This window comes from Mya arenaria, chromosome 7 (assembly GCF_026914265.1).
Source record: "Mya arenaria isolate MELC-2E11 chromosome 7, ASM2691426v1".
Taxonomy (NCBI): domain Eukaryota; kingdom Metazoa; phylum Mollusca; class Bivalvia; order Myida; family Myidae; genus Mya; species Mya arenaria.
Window position 1 is genome coordinate 20,870,574 of NC_069128.1, and position 26,164 is coordinate 20,896,737.

A 26,164-nucleotide genomic window follows, 5' to 3' on the forward strand; every position below is an offset into this window, starting at 1 on the left:
TATCATTATCTGATAATATTTCTTGTTTTAATGACATTTTATTGTTGAAAGATGCTATAACCCAGAATCCTGATAGAATTAACTACCCATTTTTGGTACAAAAAATGTAGTGAAGGATATGTCATTTCGAAATTTGTAAAATGATCAGTCAAGTTACTATTATTTGGACTAGTGCTTCAAGTGTTTGATTTATTGTCTTTGTAATGCATAATGCACCAGTCAATTGTAAAGCCAAGCTGGGAACTGCCTAATAATCAGTTACCCGGTTAGCTCAGTTTGATATATCTCCATGCAAGTGTTCACATGGTCGTGGGTTCAAGCACCATACCAGTAGCACCTTTTCTCACAGGTTTACTTTAGAACCCATCATCCCGGGGTTGACAATTATGATTTTTTTATTAAATATTACAGCCATGTTCTTTTGTAAACTTTCAAATTGAAAAGTGCATAGCTACAAGGCTAGTATTGTTAAGATCAACTGGAACAAAGCTTAAATGGCTCCCTGACCTGACTTAAAAATAGGATGGCAATACATCAAACAAGAAGACTATAAGTATTGAGATGGACCAAGTGAAACCTGAGCCTACCAAAGCTGACAGATTGCGCAAGAAACACGTAAGTGCAGGTATTTGCTGAGATATTGTAATTATTTTTGAAATTTCTCATTCGTTTAGGAAATTCAGTTGAAACAGAGTAGGCAAAAAAAAATGAACAAAGGTATATATACATTTTGAATTCTAATTCATTTGAGAACTTTACTGGCCAGCACAGAATGGTAAAATGCTAGTCTACCAATATAAATGTGCCTGGTTCAATAAAGCTGATGAATGTACTAGTTGTGAAGCCTGGATGTGAATCCTAAGGTCCGTACTTGGCTGATAATGCATATCGCTTTAAATGTTCTGACAGTTCAAGCTGCACTCTCACAGATTAACTGTTTTAACAACTTTCTTTTTATTTCTTGGTCTTGGAATGAATTATTTTTATGCGAATTTCTGAACACTGGTCATACCAGACAACTGGAAAAAGTGGATTGCTGTTTTCATATATTAATTTGAAGTAAAAAAAGACAACTGAAAAATTGGATCACTGTTTTCTTATTCTAATATGGTCAAAAGATGATGTTTTATGATAAAAATCTCATTATCAGTATTAAAGTATAAGTAATGCTTTTAACCATGAAAAAAGTTGTCAAAACTTTTAATCTGTGAGAGTGCAGCACAGATTATAAGTAAAGCATAAGTACCAAAAAACCATTAGTTACGAATGTAAATATAAAAAACATGATCTTATCTTTTGTCAGCAGTCTTATATCATCAGTTTTCATACTGCTTTTCATTAGCTTATTCCAAGCTTAAAAGTAAAAGAAGTTGTCAAAACCTTCAATCTGTGACTGAGAGTGCAGCAACTTATTTTTGTCTTGGAACAAGCCAATATATGTGAAAATGCATGTAAACCATTAATATAAGATTGTTGACAATATATTAGTCAGAATTTTTTTATATTTAAGTTCCAAATGTTTTATGCATTTTTCTTAAACCGTTAGTAACGCTTAAGTTAAAAACCTTAGTTTTCGACCTGAAATGTTTCGAAAGAGTGGAATGTAATATTTTGTCAGCATTCTTATATCACTCAGGTTTGCAGATATTTATGGAAATTGGTCATTCCAAGGCAAAAAATACAAAAGTTGTAAAAACGGTAAATCTGTGAGAGTGCAGCTTTAAAGGGGCTGTACACCGTATGATAAAATAGAGAAAAAAAGCGAAAATTGTCGAAAACCGACATAAACTTGATTTTGATATTTTGGTATACAGTGCATTGAAATACACTAACGGAAGTATCACATAGTTTACAATTAATTTCTTTTTTGCAGTTTTTTCTTATTTTTTTCCATTAAAAATATCAGTAGTTATGTCTAGCTAGTAGAATTCATTCCTTCTGCGTGATTGGCTAGTCGATGTTATCATGTGGTATTACCAAGTTAGGTATATAGCTTAAATATTCCAACCGCGTAGAGTAAACCTTCGTAGCACAGTGGATACAACTCTGGAATGCAATTTTGGCGACCCCAGTTCGAACCCGGCCTCTGACTCAATTTTTTTTATATATTTTTTTTTTAAATTATGATATCAAGGAGTAAAACATTTTATTAAATAATTGTGAGATTGGTTACAGAAAAAACAAACTTGTTTTGGTGCCAACCAGGTGTACAGTCCCTTTAAATGACTAAGTGTGATTTGGATCAATTCTCACCTAATATTTTATAGTGTTGTGGCACCTAAATGATTTGTTTTTAACAACATTACACAGTGTGTGTATACCACGTGATAAATTGCGTCATAAATGCTACGTCGGAAGGCAATATGATGATTTGGAAAAAAGACTTTAAACAAAGATAACTTCACTATTTCTTCACCATTTTAAATGAAACAAAGCGTAGACTACGGCGCTTACAGACCCCAACCTTCGGTCTTTTACCAGAGTTTGATTGCGAGTTGAGTTTCTTTAAACACTTCGACAAACTTTTTCACAATCCGGCCGTCTGACGGAGCACTGTCAAAACATTATTTTGGAAACAGGTTTGTCGAAGTGTTTGATGAAACTAATGACCTCATCAAATTTCGGAAATAAAAAAAATGCGGGGCTCTTTAAGCGGCATAGACTGCCCTTTGTTTCATTTAAAATGGTGTTGTAAAAGAAAAGTTATCTTTGATTTAAGTCATTATTTTAAGCAAAATGTAATTTATCACGTGGTATACACATACTGTTACATGTGCATATGTATAAATTTGTTCTTAAATTTGTAATTTAGATTGGAAGATTCATTTTCTGGAAAGTAGAAAAGGGCTGTTACATACTGTTATCACAGCCATGACAGAAACCATATTGAGGAGCTTGTCTGCCTGTAGGAAGAAATGCGCTACTGGTTGGAGCAGCACTATTCCCTGGCCATACACCAGCACTTTGTTTGTCATAGAGAGCATTTCTGAGCAGTTATGGAGACCACTAACTATGCAGGTATGTCATAATCAAAATCTTGGTTTTTATTTTTAAAAAAATGATAAATTGATCCTCTGTTGAGAAGAAATTTATTTCAAGATTGAAGGCACACACAATAGATTGATGCCCAAAAATATATTTCTAATTTTAAAGCATTATCATGTCTAATTAATTTGACGTAAATAATCAAAGCAAAAAAAAATGCAAATGATTAAGCTGCAGATATACAAATGCAAGCATTATTTAGGTGCTTTTTGACTGGGGAAATTGTTGCCGCTTGTCTATTAATTAAAGAACACATTTACAATTAATTCAATAATGTTTAATCCGTACACAAATCATATGCCTTTTTAGCTCGACTATTCGAAGAATAAGGAGAGCTATCCTACTCACCCGAGCGTTGGTGTCGGCGTCGGCGTAACCACTTATGTTAAAGTTTGCGTACCACCTCAAATATCTTCAAAGTCCATTGACCTATGGCTTTGAAACTTTGCACACTTGTTCACCATTATGCCCCCACCCTATACACAGGAGGAGGTAACTCTATCAACCATTTTGACAAAATTATACCCCTTTTTCAACTTAGAATTTACGTAAAATTTTCCGAACCACCTCAAATATTTTCAAAGTCCATTGACATCTGGCTTTGAAACTGTGCACGCTTGTTCACCATTTTGCCCCCAGCCTGTACACAGGAGGTACTTTATTAAGCATTTTGACAAAATTATGCCCCTTTTTCAACTTACAATTTATGTTAAAGTTTGCGTACCACCTCAAAAATTGTCAAAGTCCATTGACATCTGGCTTTGAAACTTTGCACACTTGTTCACCATCATACCCCCAACCTGTACACAGAAGGAGGTAACACTATCAAGCATTTTGACAAAATTATGCCACTTTTTCGACTTAGAATTTACGTTAAAGTTTGCGTACCACCTCTAATATTTTCCATTCAATTTATGTAAATATCTCAGCACATCATGGTTTGTATTGAAATCTAATCTAACAGTGATCCATGCATATTTCGCCAAAACTTTTCAATTCATACACCGAAAAGCGGCGGAATAGTCGAGCGCGCTGTCTCTGTGACAGCTCTTGTTTGTTTTATCCATCAATGTCAAAGAGTTCAGCATGATCATGCATTAAATTGAATAAAATGCATTAAGTTATATAAACCCTTTAAAACAAAGACATTTCCTAAATCCAATAAAAATAATTGAATATTGATGCAGAGTTCAGTTAGAATATAATATCTTTTTTGCAGGTGTCACAGTGAAATTTGCACCAGTTTGTTTTCTGTGGAGACAAAGAGATAGTGTCCAGCAATGCAAACCCAACTCAAGATCTAACCTTGTTATGCCAATATAAAATAACTGTGTGGGAAAATGGGAAAAACCTGCAGTCAGGAATGCACGTAAATCATCAAAAGAACAGTGTGAAATTAATCATGAATAACTTGACATTTATTTTGTTTGACATATTTATTCATGGTGCAGTGAAAACATGCTTATTTTCTCATGGTTATTTTAATTTAGAATTGATCGGAGGGAATATCACTATGTAGTTTCGGGTTCATCATCAGACCAAAACCCATGTACATGCCCAAATTAGTATTCAAAATTATCAAAATGGTACTTGTTGTATGTAATGTAAGTTAATTAAAATAATAAACAAAAATATTAAATCAATTTCAATTTACGACCGTATTAGGCCCCCTTCAAAAAAGAGGAGTATATTGCTTTGCACATATGTCTGCCAGTAGACCAAAGCTTTTCCAGGTGGTAACTCCACAACTCATAGACCTATTGTCAAACTTGACATGAAAGTTGGGCTTAACCTGTAGATGACCCTGTTTGATTTTAGGGTTAATTGGGTCAAAGGTCACAGTGACCTTGAACAGGAAGGTGTTACAGCATGTCTGACTGATAAGTCGACAATGCCTGCACCTATGGCCCTCAAACTCAACATGGAGGCTAACCCTTACCATAATACGACCCCTATTGATTTAAGGGGTCATTGGGTCAAAATTCAAGGTCACAGTGACCATGAATGCTTAAAGGTTGTGCTAATAATGACTGGACAAAGCCTGCCCATCGCCCTTCAACAATTTCGAGGTTGGGCCTGACCAGTAGGTAAACCCTAATGATTTGTCACAGAGACATTGAACGCAAAAAGCTTGCCTGTGTGACAACTCGGTAAAGCCTGCACCCATGGCCTTCAAACTTGAAATTTAGGTTGTGGTGACCAGCAGATGAACCCTTTGGATTTTGAGGTCAAGGTCACAACTCCAATATTGGTCATTAAAACTATGTCATTTACTTATACCCTTCTGCTAAGAGGATACATGTTTATAAGCAAATATCAGCCATCATTTGAATATGATCGAAAACTGTACCAACTACCCTCATACTTTGAATGGTCAAAATTTAAAAACTGCCTCAAAGTCAATGAAAAACCAGCTGTCAGTTCGGTCCATGCATATTTTATTCAATTGTCCAGATATTAGTTTTTTTTGTATGACGCCACAGCACCATGCATATATATTTTCACTTTTATATCAAAGAAAGTAACCAAAAAAGAGCACAAATTTTGTAGATATGTGGAATCTGTTGATAGGAGTTGTGGGAGCATTTTTAGGCTTGAACGAGAATCATTTTAACGTTATATTTTTATTATGTCCTCTGAATCTTGGGTATAGTTTGTATTGTATTTGCATTTTAAAGTCATTGGCTTCAACAAACCCTAATGAAATGAAGGCATGTAATTGCTTACGGAAGCGACGTCAAATAGCATATATTTAAGCATTTCTAACATAATGAATGTGCATTTAACTGATTTAAAGCTGTTAACATTTAGGAAACTTGAATTAAGATTTTTGGAGGCCATTAGATACATGATTAAGTAGAGCCAATATATTTGTGCTTATCATAATCTACCTTAAAGGATGTTCATCATTTATATAAAATCATTTGCTCACGTTTCATTTGAAAGAACGTAGCGGCAGTGTTTGCTTGCTTCAGTAACATCACCGACAGTCTTGCAGCGCTTTCAGCGCTTTGATTACAATTTATTGACATGCGTGGAAGTGAATACATTCTTACTGTGCGCTGGGCTTGTTTTAGTAAAACTGCGAGAAACACCTCTATACATAAAAGAAATGGGAACGAAATGGAAAACACAGAACGTTTGCACAAGCAAGGTGATACAGCTTATACCCTCACATTTTTTTTCTTAGAGACAAATCTCCATGGGCACAAATGTCTTTTATACATATCGTTTGCTAAACAAGATCCTTGACGTTCAGATCAATCTTATCGTTTTCCAGACCAAGCGTTTTTTTGCTATTTCTCTGAAATCCAATTATTTATAGGTAGCTCGTGAATTCATTAGGAAACGAATAAAAAACATGGCAGTGAGTTCATAAAATCTAACATGAAGAAAAACGTTTTCCATTCTTTACATCTCTATTCTTGTTACAGTGTGTCATCTCTCAATGTTCTGACGTCATATGTAAACAGGAACGTGATGGGTATATCCCAACATGCTTTGGCAAGATATCCAGACAAGCAACTGTACAATTTGTAATAGACAACAATAAGTATGGACGGATGCTTAATGCATAGTACTTAATCCCTATCCAGTCATTCTGTACTTATTATAGTTTTTTTTATGGCATATCATTTTTGAAAGGTGGTTAAAATAAATCATGTCCGACCTACGAATGTCCGACAAACCTATGCAGTTTCTGTTTACATATGACGTCAAAACCACGTGCGCAATTATTTTCATATAAATTCAATAATCCTTTTACTACATTCGTCTAATCAGCTAATGGACAGCTAATCTTATCTGTGTTTGCATTTTTTTCGAACTCTGAGAAAAGTATTCGTAAAAAGAAATCATTAATATAGTTGCTATGTCTTTTCAGCTAGATCGTGTGAATGGGATGTGTAATGAGTGGAGCTGCCGTGACGTCACTTCCGACGCCTCTTAAAAACGACAGCATTTCGCGCGTTTATGTATCATGACGATCGAAATGTTAGACACGTTCCACAGACCTTTAAAAGAAGACCACAAAAACTTGCACACCCAATATCCCTAGTTCATACGCGAGATAGCAGACGATATTGGACGCACAAAATTACATTCTTGTCTGGCTTGGTGTTCACCGACCAAACTCACATCCGGGTCGCCTTGGTGACAAGCGAGTGCGCTAACCAGGCAACCAAACAAAATGATAAATGCTTCTCACCAGGGTTCGATGTAAGGCATATGAGGCCCTCAGATAACGGATTGTTACGAACGACCCATAACTAAACATATAACTTCAAGATGTTGAATTTCTAAGATTGCCACGGCTGGTAATGAGATAATTGCATGATCAGTTTAGCATGCGATGAAGGAAAGATACACTGCTCTTGATATAACCACATCTCTTAAACCAAGAACTTGACTAATTCATGAACCTGATTTAAGAATTTAAGTAGTTCTAGAAATGAACTAGAATTTTATTTAAGCCTCTGTGCCACTTAGGTTTAAATAATTAGAGAAAAAAACTGAGTGAGATCACAACGGGGACTACATGGAACAGCCAAACACTTCAGCAGCGCAATGATGAACACGTTTATTGCTTGTTAACAATCTCTAAAAAGGTTGGCCATGGTTATTGTGAGTTAAGTTAATAATATATACCAAGTGTTTCGGTCTGGACCTAACAACACGTGCGTCAGATGGTAACAAGGATTGCGTTACCTCGCGCCTCTAAACAGGGCTTGTTTTTGATTGTCGAACTTCACTCACATGGTTGTCCCTCAAGTTTTCATTGTTCCACTGTTATATTTATAATATATATTGTATAATGGTATCGCAAGGGGAACACAATATGAGATATTTGTTATTCAAAGAGATTCAAAAAGTGACGTTGAATTACAATTTAAAAGCCAGCGTTGATTTATAGTTTCCTCTTTTGAAACGGATGTGCGTTAAATTGACCCCGAAAATCCTGTCAGGTATAATGGTTGATCGTTTTCAATTACTTCTCAACAGGGCTTCAAGTACGGCATGTGGCATTCAAATAACGGTCTGTTATAAATGAGCCATAACAATATATAAATATATAACTTGAAAATCGGAATCGTGTGGAGTTTCTACGATTGCCAATACCGGCTGGTATTAAAGAAGTGCTTGATCAGTATGACATAAGAACATGCTATAAAATAAAAATGGCATTTATAATAAACTGTTAGGGGCCGTATTCAATATCGTTCTTATCATTTTCCTTCGTCACGCATCGGTTACTCCATTCAGTCAGTTATTCAAATCAATGATTATGTGATATGACTTTTCCAACAGCAATCATGAACGTGAAGGGACTCGACACAATTAAGATGAAACAATTGCAAGAATAAAAGAAAATTGTCAAAAAATAACATAAAATTGACATCATTGTGCACACGCATTGAATCTTTTATCAGTGAGAAAAACAACCCACACTTCTAAATACACTATAAACTGAAACTGTTTGTACAAACACTTGGGATATCTTCTCTTTTCAAACAATAACCTACAGTAAATGTTAATTTGAGTGTTTGCTTGCCAACTGTTAGACATCAGAGTACGTATAAATTGAAGAAAATCAAGAGGGTCGCCCACAGCATCTGGCTTCTTCCAGTTAGGGACGTCAACATCATCTGGGTCATCCAACTGCGTCTGGTTTCTTCCAGCCAGGGTTGTCCTGCAGCGTCTTGCTTCTTCCAGCTAGGGTTGTCCCTGTACCACAGCGTCTGGCTTCTTCCAGTCAGGGTTGTCCCTGTCCCACAGCGTCTGGCTTCTTCCAATCAGGGTTGTCCCACAGCGTCTGATTTCTTCCAGTCTGGGTTGTCCCAGTCCCGCAGCGTCTGGCTTCTTCCAGTCAGGGTTGTCCCGCAGCGTCTGGTTTCTTCCAGTCAGGGTTGTCCCACACCGTATGGCTTCTTCCAGTCAGGGTTGTCCCACAGCGTCTGGCTTCTTCCAGTCAGGGCTGTCCCACAGCGTCTGGCTTCTTCCAATCAGGATTGTCCTGCAGCGTCTGGCTTCTTCCAGTCAGGGTTGTCCCAGTCCTGCAGCGTCTGGCTTCTTCCAGTCAGGGTTGTCCCACACCGTCTAGCTTCTTCCAGTCAGGGTTGTCCCACAGCATCTGGCTTCTTCCAGTCAGGGTTGTCCTGCAGCGTCTGGCTTCTTCCAATCAGGGTTGTCCTGCAGCGTCTGGCTTCTTCCAGTCTGGGTTGTCCCAGATCTGCAGCGTCTGGCTTCTTCCAGTCAGGGTTGTCCCACAGCGTCTGATTTCTTCCAGTCTGGGTTGTCCCAGTCCTGCAGCGTCTGGCTTCTTCCAGTCAGGGTTGTCCTGCAGCGTCTGGCTTCTTCCAGTCTGGGTTGTCCCTGTTCCGCAGCGTCTGGCTTCTTCCAATCAGGGTTGCCCTGCAGCGTCTGGTTTCTTCCAGTCAGGGTTGTCCTGCAGCGTCTGGCTTCTTCCAGTCAGGGTTGTCCCTGTTCCGCAGCGTCTGGCTTCTTCCAGTCAGGGTTGTCCCACAGCGTCTGGTTTCTTCCAGTCAGGGTTGTCCCACAGCGTCTGGCTTCTTCCAGTCAGGGTTGTCCCACAGCGTCTTGCTTCTTCCAGTCAGGGTTGTCCTGCAGCGTCTGGTTTCTTCCAGTCAGGGTTGTCCTGCAGCGTCTGGCTTCTTCCAGTCAGGGTTGTCCCACAGCGTCTGGTTTCTTCCAGTCTGGGTTGTCCCACAGCGTCTGGCTTCTTCCAGTCAGGGTTGTCCCGCAGCGTTTGGCTTCTTCCAATCAGGGTTGTCCTGCAGCGTCTGGCTTCTTCCAGTCAGGGCTGTCCCTGTTCCGCAGCGTCTGGCTTCTTCCAGTCAGGGTTGTCCCACAGCGTCTGGCTTCTTCCAGTCAGGGTTGCCCCACAGCGTCTGGCTTCTTCCAATCAGGTTGTCCCACAGCGTCTGGCTTCTTCCAGTCAGGGTTGTCCCGCAGCGTCTGGCTTCTTCCAGTCAGGGTTGTCCCACAGCGTCTGGCTTCTTCCAGTCAGGGTTGTCCCGCAGCGTCTGGCCTCTTCCAGTCAGGGTTGTCCCGCAGCGTCTGGCTTCTTCCAGTCAGGGTTGTCCCACAGCGTCTGGCTTCTTTTAGTCAGGGTTGTCCCGCAGCGTCTGGCCTCTTCCAGTCAGGGTTGTCCCACAGCGTCTGGCTTCTTCCAGTCAGGGTTGTCCCACAGCGTCTGGCTTCTTCCAGTCAGGGTTGTCCCGCAGCGTCTGGTTTCTTCCAGTCAGGGTTGTCCTGCAGCGTCTGGCTTCTTCCAGTCAGGGTTGTCCTGCAGCGTCTGGCTTCTTCCAATCAGGGTTGTCCCACAGCGTCTGGCTTCTTCCAGACAGGGTTGTCCTGCAGCGTCTGGCTTTTTCCTGTCAGGGTTGTCCCACAGCGTCTGGCTTCTTCTAGTCAGGGTTGTCCTGCAGCGTCTGGCCTCTTCCAGTCAGGGTTGTCCCTCACACTCATTGTGGAGACAGATCATTCGGAGACACAAAAGATACAAGTAACCACAGTCAGCAGCATCGGTTTGATAACCACTGTTGATTGTCACGTCATGGGTGCAACGCTGCCAATGCCATGTATCACCGCATTAAGCGGTATATAATGTAAAAGGCTCATTTACTTTAAGACATATGCATTGATGTCTTTGAAATTTTGAAATGTTTTACAGATTACAATTTACAACTGGTTCTGATAGTGATACACTTATACTTCTCCATTACTTATACAATAGTTTGGGGACCTCAATAGAAGCAGTTTATCTGTCATCCGAAGATAGAAGCATTATTATCAATATGTCATAAATGATGTCCCAATCAATGCTATTATTCTTGGAAACAATCAGAAATTTAAGGTCGGATGTGAAGCATAGGTATGTCTGCTGTGATAAAATATGAAAAATACTTCGCCCAATGCGTGGTCAATGTCATGAATCCCGTTTCTTATTGGTGCAGCTATCATGATATATCATCCAATTAAAGGGTACTGCAAATCTTAGTTTAACGTGTTGATTTCTTGTCCGAACATATTCATCCTGATCACCTCACTGGGAATGAGTATTAACCTCTGGATTTATATACAAGGTTTTATATTTTACTATTTAATAATACAACAACGAAGACCACATGAAGATAGGTGTGAACTTGGTGCAGTAGCCAACAATCAGGGAAACAATGCAAGCTAGACACTTGTTTCCACGTCCTTAATGATATGCTTAGTATAGGAAATGTTTTTTCAAACGCATTCATAAATCACATTTATAACATCCCTGAACATTTCCACGACTGTTATGCCCCGCACTATTTGGTATTATTACACGTGAAACCCTTTCTTCCTTAGCCCACAGACACATGAATATCAATTATACTCAAGCCAGTACGTGCGGAACATATACTGTACAATCATTCTGAGTCATCCTACCTACAATAAAAGTATTCACCAGTGAAATATTATAATAAAACTGATATCATCCGACTTGATAGTATCGTTATATTATTTGCATTGATATGAATGAATGCGTAAATTCATTAAAGGATTGTATACCATTAAAATCTTCTACAATGCCATGGAAACTACCATAATGCAATGGAAATTACAATAATTCAATTGAAATTACCATAATACAAGTGTAACTACCTCAATGTAATTGAAACTACCAAAACGCAATGGAAATTACAATTATGCAACGTATATAACCACAATGCAATTAAAACTACCACATTGTAATTGAAGCTATCACAATTCAATGGAAATCACCACAAGGTTACTGAAATTACCAGATTGTAATGGAAATTACCATAATTCAATGAAAACTACAATACTACAATGGAAACTTCAATATTACAATGTGGAAACTTCAATATTGCAATGTGGAAACTTCAATATTGCAATGGAAACTTCAATATTACATTGAAAACTTCAATATTACAATGGAAACTTCAATATACCAATGGAAGCTTCAATATAACAATGGAAACTTCAATATTGCAATGGAAACTTCAATATTACAATGGCAATTTCAACATTACAATGGAAACTTCAATGTTGCAATGGAAACTTCAATATTGCAATGGAAACTTCAATATTAAAACTGAAACTTCAACATTTTAATGGAGACTTCAGTATTACAATGGAAGCTTCAATATTACAATGGAGATTTCAATATTACAATGGAAGCTTCAATATTGCAATGGAAATTTTAATATTACATTGGAAACTTCAATATTGCAATGGAAACTTCAATATTGCAATGGAAACAATCAGCCATATAACTACACACTTACAATAAACGGTTTAAAATCACAAATATTAACAGCGTTATTGCACGTAAACAATATATACAATGGCAGGGCTTGGTATTTGTTAGTGACATAATTAGAGATCATTGTAACTGTTTGTGCCATAACAATTTTAATTGATAGTAGCATTATGACAGTGCAATATTACTGTAGGATACATTATTACATGGCATGTTAACTCTTAGCTACATAATAACAGGGCATGTTTTCTGTTGGGTGACATAATTCAAGGGCATGGTAACTGTTGGTAACATAATAACAGTGGAGATTGGATACATAATTACAGGTCATGGTTACTGCTGGTTATATATTTCAGGACATTGTGACTGTTGGTTTTAGAGTTCATGATAATAAGACTGTTGGTTATATATTTCAGGACAGTCTGGCTGTTGGTTATATATTTCAGGACATTGTGACTGTTGGTTATATATTTCAGGACATTGAGACTGTTGGTTATATTTTTCAGGACATTGTGACTGTTGGTTATATATTTAGGACAGTCTGACTCTTGGTTATATATTTCAGGACATTGAGACTGTTGGTTATATATTTCAGGACATTGGGACTGTTGGTTATATATTTCAGGACATTGAGACTGTTGGTTATATATTTCAGGACAGTCTGACTGCTGGTTATATATTTCAGGACATTGAGGCTGTTGATTATATATTTCAGGACATTGAGACTGTTGGCTATATATTTCAGGACATTGAGACTGTTGGTTATATATTTCAGGACATTGAGACTGTTGGTTATATATTTCAGGACAGTCTGACTGCTGGTTATATATTTCAGGACATTGAGACTGTTGGTTATATATTTCAGGACATTGAGACTGTTGGCTATATATTTCAGGACATTCAGACTGTTGGTTATATATTTCAGGACATTCAGACTGTTGGTTATATATTTCAGGACAGTGTGACTATTGGTTATATATTTCAGGACATTCAGACTGTTAGTTATATATTTCAGGACAGTCTGACTGTTGGTTATATATTTCAGGACATTCAGACTGTTAGTTATATATTTCAGGACAGTCTGACTGTTGGTTATATATTTCAGGACATTGAGACTGTTGGTTATATATTTCAGGACATTGTGACAGTTGGTTATATATTTCAGGACAGTCTGGCTGTTGATTATATATTTCAGGACAGTCTGACTGTTGGTTATATATTTCAGAACAGTCTGACTGTTGGTTATATATTTCAGGACAGTCTGACTGTTGGTTATATATTTCAGGATAGTGAGACTGTTGGTTATATATTTCAGGACATTGTGACTGTTGGTTGTATATTTCAGGACATTGAGACTGTTGGTTATATATTTCAGGACATTGTGACAGTTGGTTATATATTTCAGGACAGTCTGACTGTTGGTTATATATTTCAGGACAGTCTGACTGTTGGTTATATATTTCAGGACAGTCTGACTGTTGGTTATATATTTCAGGATAGTGAGACTGTTGGTTATATATTTCAGGACATTGTGACTGTTGGTTATATATTTCAGGATAGTGTGACTGTTGGTTATATATTTCAGGACAGTCTGACTGTTGGTTATATATTTCAGGATAGTGAGACTGTTGGTTATATATTTCAGGACAGTCTGACTGTTGGTTATATATTTCAGGACAGTCTGACTGTTGGTTATATATTTCAGGATAGTGAGACTGTTGGTTATATATTTCAGGACATTGTGACTGTTGGTTATATATTTCAGGATAGTGAGACTGTTGGTTATATATTTCAGGACAGTCTGACTGTTGGTTATATATTTCAGGATAGTGAGACTGTTGGTTATATATTTCAGGATAGTGAGACTGTTGGTTATATATTTCAGGACATTGTGACTGTTGGTTATATATTTCAGGATAGTGAGACTGTTGGTTATATATTTCAGGACAGTCTTACTGTTGGTTATATATTTCAGGACATTGAGACTGTTGGTTATATATTTCAGGACATTGAGACTGTTGGTGCCATAACTGCAATGGTAACTTTCTGTTACATAATAATATAATTTGTAATCTGTATGTTAGGCCGTTGTATATGGTTCTAACTATTTACAGCATTTTAACGTTTATGAAGTTTCTCACGGTACCCTGGTTTAATTACAAAGTTTCATTACCTTTTAAACACTGTACAGATCAACTACTTCCCCTTTGATGACATAAATAGGAACTCATACAAGAAAGTTATTGCATAAAATAATCTCAACTCGCACTTAATTGTATCAAAGGTATTGTGTACTTTATTCTATGAGCTTTAGTACTCCATGGATATTCCAGCTGGCTTTGTTTTAGTGTTCTGGTGAGCTAATTAAATGTTCACGGTTTATTAAACAGTTAAGTGAAGCCATCTACCATTTTAATTGTATAACATCATATTTTGTAATCTTTACCTTCGACAAAGGTCTTTATATTACTCGAGACAAAACATCAAGTCTTCAATCTGATATGATATAATACGATAGCGGAAAGCATCGAATTTTGAAAAGCCGATTTAAGATTTCGACATTAAACTAACAAGATATATTCTCTTCTCTTTTGTTATCTTGCCAAAACATGCGTTTTTGTTATGAACGGATGTTCATTTCTGTAAAAAATGAATAAATAAAATGAAGACGAATCGTTTAGAAGTTAACTTTGCATTTTCATTTTGCTTACGTATCTAGTAGTATAAACACATGTCAAAGACGTGAGTAACAATTCGAATTCGAGTTCGCATTTGTCCGTTTTGTATAAATGCAGACACAAATAATATTTGTCATTTAAATGTTTCCTTTATTTAATTCCTAAAATATTATCACATTGAGTGTTTTTCGAATTCATTTATGTTCACAGTCTACCAGCTGGATATATTCAACCATGCATGTTTGAGTAATATTTCAGCATACATTCATGTAATATTCCACAATGTGATATAGTTATAATTTTCACCATGCATTCAAGGAGTATTGTACCATGCATTCGAGTAAAATTTCGCCATGCATTCGAGTAATATTCCCTCATGCATTCGAGTAGTATTCCCCCGTGCATTCGAGTAATATTCCATCATGCATTCGAGTAATATTATACCATGCATTCTAATAGTATTCCACTATGTATTTGAGTAATATTTCACCATGCATTCTAGTAGTATTCCACCAAACATTCGAGTAATATTCCGGCATGCATTAAAGTAATATTCCACCATAATTTCGTGTAACTTTTAACCATGCGTTCGAATAACATTCCACCATGCATTCGAGTAACATTCCACCATGCATTCAAGTAACATTCCACCGTGCATTTAGTAGTGTTTTTTAATATATTAGAATAATATTTCACAACGCATTCGAGTAGTATTATTTTTTAATTTGAAATCGCTGGTGTGAAATCTTGCAATTAATAAAGTCCTGCAGATTATTTGAATTGAAGATTGAAATACTGCGATCGTATGTTTTCCATTTTCTTTATTTTCTTCGACGTTCTCCTTTCTTTTTCAAACAGGTGAGAATAGAGTTATCCCACATGTTGGTTTTTTTAAGACCAACTACTAGAAATGCAATTGTATTTTTATTAACATAGTTGAATATAGTTTTGTCTCTCAAATAGCTACCAGGTGTTAATATCAGTGGGGCGCTTGGATGAGCGTTGTCAAACAGATGATTTCCAATTGCTTATTCGTTATTTTTATGCTAAATACCGCTGCTTTATCATATTTAAGAATAATTAAATGGACTTAAAACGGCCTCCACTTTGTGCTTGCATTGTAATTAAAGAGTAATTGAGTTTGCATAATCTGTGGTGTCGTTATACATTTATATAACGTTCGTATGTAGTAAAGACAGCAATTGCAATATTAAATAAACTGACATACACTTGGTACCCAATGTCAACGATTCGACTGCGCTGTAACGTACAACTAAGGTGAAACATCCAAGGTACAAATTAAATTATGTTTAGATGCACCGAGATATATGTTACCTGCACAATAATCTTCCTTCGGCGGAAGCGGCAAATGAAATAGACATGTGTCGGGAATTTCACGACAGCATTCCGAATATTATCACAGAACAGCGGATTCGGAAATTGGTGGAAATAAGTGGCAACTCATAACAATTTTAAATCGACACAAGTGACCAAATTGTGTTTGTGAAACAATGCCCCAATATGTGTGATAAGTATACAAGGCCGATAGTCGATTTCAAAGACTGAACATGCAGGTAGTAATCTAAAGCATGCAATAGGGTATCTATCACCTGCACGGTGCTCAAACAGTAAATCAATGAATTTAATAAATATTGGTTACCGTCATTTGGTAAGTGACTATGAAAAACGGTGTTACATGTATGTCACAGCATATCAATTGTTCAGTAAGCTTTTATTCATTTTATTCAGGTGAATCAGTATATTCCAACAGACGATTGGTCAGAAGACATATTATAATATCAAACACTAAGCTGGTTAAAAGGTTGATAGTTCAAAAAATAGCGAGAGCTGTATAAAATCAATTCACAAATCAAAGAATGCGATCTTTACCTGATCATTTGACCCTCTGGAAACATGTGATGATGATATGTCACATGGATAACACAACACTATTTCCTGTTGGTTCTGTCTTTATTTGGAGTAAAACCATCCATACAATAACGTAACTCAGCGGGATTTGCTGTAGGTACGATATCGTAACTCAGCGGGATTTGCTGTAGGTACAATGACGTAACTCAGCGGGATTTGCTGTAGGTACAATGACGTAACTCAGCGGGATTTGCTGTAGGTACAATGACGTAACTCAGCGGGATTTGCTGTAGGTACAATATCGTAACTCAGCGGGATTTGCTTTAGGTACAATGACGTAACTCAGCGGGATTTGCTTTAGGTACAATGACGTAACTCAGCGGGATTTGCTTAAGGTACAATGACGTAACTCAGCGGGATTTGCTGTAGGTACAATATCGTAACTCAGCGGGATTTGCTTAAGGTACAATGACGTAACTCAGCGGGATTTGCTTTAGGTACAATGACGTAACTCAGCGGGATTTGCTTAAGGTACAATGACGTAACTCAGCGGGATTTGCTTAAGGTACAATGACGTAACTCAGCGGGATTTGCTTTAGGTACAATGACGTAACTCAGCGGGATTTGCTTTAGGTACAATGACGTAACTCAGCGGGATTTGCTTAAGGTACAATGACGTAACTCAGCGGGATTTGCTTTAGGTACAATGACGTAACTCAGCGGGATTTGCTTTAGGTACAATATCGTAACTCAGCGGGATTTGCTTTAGGTACAATGACGTAACTCAGCGGGATTTGCTTTAGGTACAATGACGTAACTCAGCGGGATTTGCTTTAGGTACAATGACGTAACTCAGCGGGATTTGCTTTAGGTACAATGACGTAACTCAGCGGGATTTGCTTAAGGTACAATGACGTAACTCAGCGGGATTTGCTTAAGGTACAATGACGTAACTCAGCGGGATTTGCTTAAGGTACAATGACGTAACTCAGCGGGATTTGCTTAAGGTACACTAACGTAACTCAGCGGGATTTGCTGTAGGTACACTAACGTAACTCAGCGGGATTTGCTGTAGGTACACTTGCTGTAGGTATTCTAACGTAACTCAGCGGGATTTGCTTTAGGTACAAAAACGTAACTCATCGGGATTTGCTTTAGGTACAATAAAAGCCACACACAGTTTGGTGAATGCAATTTTCAAGCGCCGAGTAACTGTTTGCAATACATTTTTAGCCAATCAGGGGCGCTTTGTTTTTTAAATGTTTAGTTTCTTATTTGTGAAGAATCGTAATTTTTTGCTGAAGACGAATTTTCATAATTAAGTAAAATCATATAACTGCGCATGCGCATATAGCCAGCCATACTCTTTGCCCTCGCATTATCCCGCCATGAAGTGATTGGCATGTCTTTTTTTTTGTCTTTTTTTTCGGGGGGGGGGGGCACTTACTCGGTTATATTGTATTAAGTATTGTTTTCGCTGCGCTCCACTCCACTTGGAGGCGCTCCGCTATAAGGCTACTTATTCAGAAAGAAAATACTTACTAAACTTTATTCTATACATAGATAAATTCATTCGGTAGTGTGTTGTGCTAAACTTGCAAAGACCAGTGCCACTGTCGCTTGCATTTCCATCAAGCTTATCACTTCCCCGAGCAGGCGTTTGCTTGCAAATACGTTCATAGCAAATTTAATAGGAAGCTCGTGAATTCATTATGATACAAATATCCTTCTATTTCTGACAAAACATTGCTAGCTAAGAGAAGTGTATAGTCATACATGTGTTCTATAACTGATTAGGAAACACCATTATTTGAAAAATCAAGATAATAAGTTTTTATTTACATGTATTTTAAGAAAATTATTTATTCATGTCTAGCCAAGTTTTTCCTCAGTATTAACGTACGTCACGCTTTTTTTGAACTAACATGTGTTGAGAGAGGAAGTAAATTACTTTAATATAAATCATGATATTTTAAAATTTCTTTAAGCATATGACTATTAATCAATCAATCAAAATATTTAATAGTGGAAAAATATTGGAAAACGTCCATGTATTTGGAGCACTTTTTCTGATGTTATGTAATAACAACGGACCCATGCACAGATACACACATGGAGGGTAATTCCTCTATACATATAGCACAGACACACACATGGAGGGCAATTCCTCTATACATATAGCACAGACACACACATGGAGGGTAATTCCTCTATACATATAGCACAGAGACACACATGGAGGGCAATTCCTCTATACATATAGCACAAAGACACACATGGAGGGCAATTCCTCTATACATATAGCACAGACACACACATGGAGGGTAATTCCTCTATACATATAGCACAGAGACACACATGGAGGGTAATTCCTCTATACATATAGCACAGACACACACATGGAGGGTAATTCCTCTATACATATAGCACAGACACACACATGGAGGGCAATTCCTCTATACATATAGCACAGACACACACATGGAGGGTAATTCCTCTATACATATAGCACAGACACACACATGGAGGGCAATTCCTCTATACATATAGCACAGAGACACACATGGAGGGTAATCCCTATATACATATAGCACAGAGACACACATGGAGGGCAATTCCTCTATACATATAGCACAGAGACACACATGGAGGGTAATTCCTATATACATATAGCACAGAGACACACATGGAGGGTAATTCCTCTATACATATAACACAGAGACACACATGGAGGGTAATTCCTCTCTACATATAGCACAGAGACACACATGGAGGGCAATTCCTCTATACATATAGCACAGACACACACATGGAGGGTATATAGCACAGAGACACACATGGAGGGTAATCCCTCTATACATATAGCACAGATACACACATGGAGGGCAATTCCTCTATACATATAGCACTGACACACACATGGAGGGCAATTCCTCTATACATATAGCACAGAGACACACATGGAGGGCAATTCCTCTATACATATAGCACAGAGACACACATGGAGGGTAATTCCTCTATACATATAGCACAGAGACACACATGGAGGGTAATTCCTCTAAACATATAGCACAGACACACATGGAGGGTCATTCCTCTATAAATATAACACAGAGACACACATGGAGGGTCATTCCTCTATACATATAGCACATACACACACATGGAGGGTAATTCTTCTTTACATATAGCACAGACACACACATGGAGGGTAATTTCTCTGTTCATATAGCACTGACACACACATGGAGGGTAATCCCTCTATACATATAGCACAGACACACACATGGAGGGCAATTCCTCTATACATATAGCACTGACACACACATGGAGGGCAATTCCTCTATACATATAGCACGGACACACACATGGAGGGCAATTTCTCTATACATATAGCACAGCCACACAATTGGAGGGTAATTCCTCTATACATAAAGCACAGACACACACATGGAGGGTAATTCCTCTATACATATAGCACAGACACGCACATGGAGGGTAATTCCTCTATACATAAAGCACAGACACACACATGGAGGGTAATTACTCTATAAATATAGCACATACACACACATGGAGGGTAATTACTCTATACATATAGTACAGACACACACATGGAGGGTAATTACTCTATACATAAAGCACAGACACGCACATGGAGGGTAATTCCTCTATACATATAGCACAGACACGCACATGGAGGGTAATTACTCTATACATATAGCACAGACACACATGGAGGGAAATTCCTCTATACATAAAGCACAGACACACACATGGAGGGTAATTACTCTATAAATATAGCACATACACACACATGGAGGGTAATTACTCTATACATAAAGCACAGACACACGCATGGAGGGTATTTCCTCTATAAATATAGCACATACACACACATGGAGGGTAATTACTCTATACATATAGTACAGACACACACATGGAAGGTAATTCATCTTTATTTATATTTCAATATTTAAAAACGCGATCTAAGCACTGCGAACAAAGCCAACAGTTATTTTACAGAAATGAAATACAGTTGTTGTGGACAGCTTATGAACACTTCTCTTCACGATAAGTGCTTCCAACAAAAGAGTAAACTGAAGAGTTGCTTTATCTTTAATGATATTGCATAATACGAATTAATAAAAATAAGTCAACTAGTATTTTATTCATAGTATGATATGTTGCCACCCAGTCGTATTTGGCAAACACAAATTATGTAATTTAACCCATTTACAAATTGTCACTTACAAACTCATAATACAATGGAAACAACAGGGACAAGGCAAGTAGCCTAGGAGGTACAGCATTTGTTACAAGACGTTACGAGGGCAGGTAAAAACTATTCGGACAACAACTATCAAATTATCGTCATTGGCAAATGTAGGGTTTACCCGCCTTGGCACGGTCAGTTAAACTAAGGAATAACTCTCTTGAAATCCAGACCAGTTTACGGGCGCTCAACATCACACCTTAAACAGTAGTCAGTGAGTGATTAACGTTAAAGTAATTTATTTCACATATCCCCAGTGTTGCACCACCTATATCTGGAAATGCAGTCGGCTAAAACACGGTATTTGTCCACCTAAGTGTCTCACCAAGGTGGAAAAATGAACTTCCATGCAGGGCCATGAAATTTTGTCCATTTTTAGTTTAAAGTTTTAGTCATTGGAAATGATATTTGTTTTCCTACAGTCGCTTTTATAAATTTATTTTTTGGCGACTTTTACATACAGGTCAGTGTAAGGTTACAGACACTACAACAGGCATATAACAACAAAGATTTTAATGGAAACAAGTCTGTATTATACAGGTTAACACAGAAAACTAACAATTAGAATGTTAACAAACAAATGCATAAAATCTCTGCTTGAGATAAGCATAAAAAAACATATTTCATCCCAGTTGCGATGAACTCTAAAAATTTACAAAAATGATCACACAACTTTAACTGTAACTTTTAAAGTTTGTAGAACCAAGTGCCCCAAGCACATTGTTTTTCTAAAATAAACACTTTTCCTATCAAGTATAGTCAGTTTCTGCTGTTTATATCAATAGAACATATTTTTTGTATGAGATAGAAATAGACTGCACTACGGTTACGGACTCTACACATTGTAAGAACCAACACATGCTCAACATTTTCTATTTGAAATACACATGTTTGTGTATTTTCAACAGATTAACTTTAACTTTGCTGAGTTCCTGTGTATTGAATTTAAAATGACCTCTTTCATTGACAAGTTCAGGAGCTTCTAGCTTTGAAATGATATGTTCTGTTGGCTCCTGAGAAACGTCTGACTTCTCAGGCCACACATATGCGTTTCCAGCTTTCTTCATATATTTAAGCCCATATTCTGTTTCAGATTTACTTGTAATTTCAGCAACGTAAACACTTATGGGTCCTTTTCTCGGTTTGAGCCCAACGGTAACAAAATCACCAGGTTGAAAGGCTGTATCTTGTTGGGATGTTGTTGCTGCTGTCTCTTCTATTTTTCTCCTCTTGGCTTTTGGTTGCTTGGTCTCCGACTTCTTTTCAAAGTTATTTGTTTCTGTCCTTTTGTTTGTTCTTTGCAGGTTGCTTTAGGCTGCTCCTTGTTAGATGGTTGTTTCTTCTTTACATTTAGTTTTTCTTGGACTTTACTAATAACATCAAGGTTTCTTTTCTCCCACTTATTAACTATGTCTACATTCTCACATTTTGATGTTACACCATTCACACAAGCATCACAGTAACAACTAAGTTTCCTTGAGTTCAGCTCATAGTCTTTACCAACAGACTTAACAGAGTGCAGCTTCCGTGTTCCAGTTAATGTTTGTACATTTGTTTCTGGTCGGTTTCTATTCACATTTTCAACAAATACAAATTCTCTTCTCGAAAGAGTGCTTTTTACAGTGTCCACTACTTCCATATTCAGAGTTTCTTGACAAAATTGGTAAACGTCTTCAGCATTACCAAGAACTTTCCTGTTACTTATTACAGCACGATAACAAGCATTCTTTACAGTTGCACCCAACCCATCACAGACATTCTTTCCATGAGACGTTTCAAAGTAGTTTCGAGTCATTTTGGGCTGCTTTCTGAGACTGATATCAGCAAACGCCTTTTTCCCCTTGTACTGGGCTTCACACCCATCAGTCCACTCGTGGAGTTCACCAATCTTCACCCCTCTGCTTTCTAGTAATTTAATGGCTTGATTCTCGAAGACAATTGCTAAATCCGCATCATGTTTGGTTTCTTCACTTATTCCAATGATGGCATGTTTTACTGTAACATCTTTGTCATCAAGACTTTCTTTATAGTAGCACATCATTGGATGTACAGTTACCTGGTTTCTATCAAAGAACCCTGACTGCACTTCACTTTGGAAGACACATGCATAGTTCTCACTGAAATCCATTACCATGGCTACAGATCCCTTTGTTAATTTCTCTACACATACACCCATTTGTTTCTGTTGCCAGGATGCTCTAAATGCATGCTCTGGGTACAACATCATGTCTTTCTCTAAAGCTGTCAAAAACACTTTGAAATCAGCTTCTTTGGGCACACAAGAAACGCAGCGCTTTACTTTGTCATATTTCTTTATTTCAATGCTTTCCCATTGATACCATGACACCATCCCATCTCTGTTCTTTTCTTCCATAGTCGCCAAATACTTTTGAAGGCCTTGTACTCCACATTTTTCACAATTTCTTGACACACATTTTAAAGATGGCTCTTGTTCATAGCTGCAGAATGTTGCATCACTCAGACTCTTCTTATCAATCTTAATGTCTTCTGTCATGTCAGTCTCTTTTACAACTCGTTTCAATGTTGTAAGTGCTTCTACTTTCAGGGCTACATTACAACAAGTCTGGCACAGGCATGACCGTCTGCTTGTCTCGGACACTTTCTTTACATTAACTGGTTTTAGTTTGCTGAATGATGTAAGTCCTATTTTATGATTGGGGTTTCTTGTTTTGTATAACTTGTGTGCTTCTTCTAGTGTCATTGTCATCTCATGTTTCTGTAGTGTTTCTTTCATACCAGTCTGAGTTTTGATTCTAACAACATCACGTTTGGATGGCACCTCTCTGCTAATTTCAGCACTCAGGTAGAACTCTTTCACTGATTGTTTCACATGATCACTTATCACATCACATCTTGTTTTTCTCTGTTTCTTTTTCCACCATTCATTTCTCATCTTCCTTGTCTTGTAAGACACATTGAAATATTTACTAACTGTGATCTTTTTGTATTTCCTTAGTACTGATTCACGTATTACATCATATGCATGTTTCTTTTCTCTGTCTTTTCGAACACCAATGTTTACTTCGGAAATACTTTCTTTCAAGGAATTCACTATAGCATCTGCTACTTCAAGTTTCTTCTTACACGCTGGTGTCATTGTTACTCCTTGGTCAGAAAGTACTTTGGATGTTGAAGGTGACTCAATAAGCTTCTTTAAAATGGCGGCTTTCTTCTTTGGTGTCCTAGGCAGAATGCCTTTCACCATTTGCGCTCGTCTGTATATTGTTGCACGGGATAAGTTACTTTTGTTCTGTCTGCTTTCTCCATGACTGTCATTTTCATCAACTGTGTTAACAATTGGAATTGTAGGAGACTTAAGTTTAATTCGCATTCTCCAGGCTTGTGTTCGCTTCACAGCTTTTTTCTTTTTTTCTTCCAGAGCCGGTTTCTTACTCTTTTTAACACCAGGATCTTCAGAAGAACATGTTGTTTTCATCTTTTTTCTCTGTCTGTGTCTTTTCATTTCTTCAGCTTTTTTCTTTCTTAAGGAGGCTTTTAATTCAGGATCTGAATTGGCCATGAGTTTCACTTTCATTCGAGCTTCCTTCTTTCTTTCTGTGTCTTTCTTTTTGATTTCAGAATATTTTGTGGAGTTTTCTGTTTTCTGACGCATTCTCCATGCCTTGACTTTCAGCCTGTTTTTCTCCTTTTGCTTCTTTTCTATGTCTTCATTCTTTTCAGCATTCATTTCAGCATTTTTTTCAAGTTTCCGGGATCGCAGTGATGATTTTCGGCTCTCTTCTGTAAAAAGACATTCTGAATATTAATTAACCTTAAACGGTTGGGTTCAATGTATACCTTAGAATATTAATATATATGGTATATAAATCTTCATATAAAGACAGGTTTTGTGAAAAGAAAAACCTCAAAAGGTATAAATGTCCCTATATGGTTCAATTGTATTGTTTCTGTTCATAAAAATGTTTTTGAACATACTTACAGTAGACTTAGAAACAAGTGGCCGTATTTTGTAGAGTCTGTAACCTGAGTACAAGTACAAATCAAATATTACTTAAGCTTCAATTCTGTACATTTAACAAGTATCCACTGTGTCTGTGATCTGTATATTATAACACTGATTGTATTCATTGGCATACACGCCAATCTTTATGTAAAAATATTTCATCTCGGCTCCGTAATAGGCTACACAAAATGAAATTGTGTGTCATACTGTCATAGGATTTCCATTAAACAACCTGTTAAGACCATTTTAGTTTGTTATATGTTGGGCATGGCAATTTCAACAAATAAGCATCACAACATGTGCATTTCATGTGGACAATTGCATTAATTCAGGGCATCATGTACAGACATATGGTTTTGGTTACGGACCCTACGTAACATAGCATGGAATGTTTAGATAAGGATAATACATACCTAGAGCATCACTGGAACCAACTCCTTTAGTGTTTTCCATTTGAAAGGACTTCTTGCTGGAATCTGACCGACTATTACCCAAAATAAGCCATTTTCTTAGCTGATTCCATCATTACAGCTGGACTGTTGTATTTCTTAGAAAGGCGGTTGTTTTGGATGATGCAATAATTCATCACAAATATTGTTGCATCAGCCGTTTTATTGGTATTTTCCAATAGTTAAAAGATGATGCAATATTGCACAATAAAAAAATTGCTTTTACCATGAAAAAATATAAGGAAATATGCTATTGAAAACAATGGAAATTTCAAATCAAAATTTGAAGGCAGATTTTGTAGTGTCCGTAACATTAAATATGTAAAAAAATGCAACTTAAAATCAAAATATTCCAAAAATATTTCAGCCATTAAACATACTCATACAGAGGTTTTTATTTGTGGAATGCCACATTTCTGTCATTAATACATATGTAGATACAAACCCATGGTTACGGACTCTACAGATTTTTTAACCCTGAAAATCTTACAGGTGAACCTCCTTCTTTTTAAGAATGTGAATCATGAATGCCCAAAGCAACAAAAAATTGGAAGTTTGATTAATAATCAGTCTTACAAAACA

The 26,164-nt window shown here is 37.2% G+C and overlaps 1 protein-coding gene and 1 long non-coding RNA gene across 6 annotated transcripts in view; one reads left to right on the forward strand and one right to left on the reverse strand.

Annotated features, from left to right (window-relative positions):
* LOC128240540 (cys-loop ligand-gated ion channel-like) overlaps positions 1-26,164 on the reverse strand; it is a 177,630-nt gene that overhangs the window by 78,595 nt on the left and 72,871 nt on the right. The window lies entirely within an intron of this gene.
* LOC128240541 (uncharacterized) lies at positions 485-4,536 on the forward strand. The gene is made up of 3 exons (XR_008262185.1): positions 485-615; positions 2,813-3,018; positions 4,265-4,536. It is a non-coding gene; the product is annotated as an uncharacterized LOC128240541 (long non-coding RNA).